Raw genomic sequence first — 2500 nt, forward strand, 5'->3', positions numbered from 1 at the left:
GTCGTTAGTGGTGTGGGGCGCTCTGGGTTTGTAGTTGGTGATGTGCCTGAGCCCTTTGGCAGACAGAAGCAGCGTCGTTAGTAGAGAACTGGTGTTTTAGTGTCTCTGAGTACAGTCGTTTAGCCTCTCTCACCGCTTTGCTAAACCTGTTCTTCGACTCCTTGAATCTGTCTCTATCCCCACTCCTAAACGCTTCCTCCTTCTCCAACCTCAACCTTTTGAGCTTTGCTGAGAACCAGGGCTTGTTGTTGTTAAAGTTCACCCTGGTACGTGTTGGGATACAGCAGTCCTCACAGAAGCTGATGTACACAGCCTCTGTGAGTTCATCCAGACTATTGGTAGCAGTCGTGAACATATCCCAGTCAGTACAGTCTAAGCACGCCCGCAAATCTTCCACAGCCTCACTGGTCCACTGTTTAGATGTCCTCACAGCAGGTTTACAGAGTTTTAGTTGCTGCCTGTATGCACGAATCAGGTGGACCAAGGGAGTTCTGTGCGAGCCGAACAGCCCCGTGACCCACAAGAGAAACATCCCCGCCAAATTCGAGCGTTTGACGGGGTCTATCCGTGAAAAAATATTCACGTTTTTGAGTGCACATGCATTTCTGCTGCAAATGCCTCTGGAAGTTTCATGCCGTTCGTATGCCAATTGTGGCAACACGAAAATGACCCGTTTTCCCATTCCGAGGGATTTCTGTGCGACCCTAACAGCCCCGTGAGCCACAAGAGACACATCCCCGCCAATTTCTAGCGTTTCACGTGGTCTATCCGTGAAAAATATAGACGTTTTTGAGTGCACATGCATTTCTGCTGCAGATGCCTCTGGAAGTTTCATGCCGTTCGTACGCAATGTGGCAACACGAAAATGACCCCTTTTCCCATTCCGAGGGATTTCTGTGCGACCCTAACTAACAGCGCCCGTGAGCCACAAGAGAGACATCCCCGCCAATTTATAGCGTTTCACGGGGTCTATCCGTGAAAAATATAGACGTTTTTGAGTGCACATGCATTCCTGCTGCAAATGCCTCTGGAAGTTTCATGCCGTTCCTATGCAATGTGGCCACACAAAAATGACCCGTTTTCCCATTCCGAGGCATTTCTGTGCGACCCTAACAGCCCCGTGAGCCACAAGAGAGACATCCCCGCCAACTTCTAGCGTTTGACGGGGTCTATGCGTGAAAAATATTAAAATTTTTGAGTGCACGTGCCTTTCTGCTGCAAATGCCTCTGGAAGTTTCATGGCGTTCCTATGCAATGTGGCAACACGAAAATGACCCCTTTTCCCATTCCGAGGGAGTTCTGTGCCACCCTAACAGCCCCGTGAGCCACAAGAGACACATCCCCGCCAATTTCTAGCGTTTCACGGGGTCTATCCGTGAAACATATAGAAGTTTTTGAGTGCACATGCATTCCTGCTGCAAATGCCTCTGGAAGTTTCATGCGGTTCGTACGCAATGTGGCAACACGAAAATGACCCGTTTTCCCATTCCCAGGGATTTCTGTGCGACCCGAACAGCCCCGTGAGCCACAAGAGACACATCCCCGCCAATTTCTAGCGTTTCACGGGGTCTATCCGTGAAAAATATCAATTTTTTTTTGACTGCACATGCATTTCTGCTGCAAATGCCTCTGGAAGTTGCATGCGGTTCGCATGCAATGTGGCGACACGAAAATGACCCGTTTTCCCATTCCGAGGGATTTCTGTGCCACCCTAACAGCCCCGTGAGCCACAAGAGAGACATCCCCGCCAATTTCTAGCGTATCACGGGGTCTATCCGTGAGAAATATTCACTTTTTTGAGTGCACATGCATTCCTGCTGCAAATGCCTCTGGAAGTTTCATGCGGTTCGTATGCAATGTGGCGACACGAAAATGACCCGTTTTCCCATTCCGAGGGATTTCTGTGCCACCCTAACAGCCCCGTGAGCCACAAGAGAGACATCCCCGCCCACTTCTAGCGTTTCACGGGGTCTCTCCGTGAAAAATATCACATTTTTTGAGTGCACATGCATTCCTGCTGCAAATGCCTCTGGAAGTTTCATGCGGTTCGCATGCAATGTGGCGACACGAAAATGACCCGTTTTTTCCCATTCCGAGGGATTTCTGTGCCACCCTAACAGCCCCGTGAGCCACAAGAGACACATCCCCGCCAATTTCTAGCGTTTCACGGGGTCTATCCGTGAAAAATATTCATTTTTTTGACTGCACATGCATTTCTGCTGCAAATGCCTCTGGAAGTTTCATGCGGTTCGCATGCAATGTGGCGACACGAAAATGACCCGTTTTCCCATTCCGAGGGATTTCTGTGCCACCCTAACAGCCCCGTGAGCCACAAGAGAGACATCGCCGCCAATTTCTAGCGTTTCACGGGGTCTATCCGTGAAAAATATTCACTTTTTTGACTGCACATGCATTCCTGCTGCAAATGCCTCTGGAAGTTTCATGCCGTTCGCATGCAATGTGGCAACACGAAAATGACCCGTTTTCCCATTCCGAGGGA

This window comes from Petromyzon marinus, unplaced genomic scaffold, assembly GCF_048934315.1.
Source record: "Petromyzon marinus isolate PM22_M1 ecotype Great Lakes invasive population unplaced genomic scaffold, UKy_Petmar_22M1.pri1.0 PM_G_Scaffold_29, whole genome shotgun sequence".
Taxonomy (NCBI): Eukaryota; Metazoa; Chordata; class Hyperoartia; order Petromyzontiformes; family Petromyzontidae; genus Petromyzon; species Petromyzon marinus.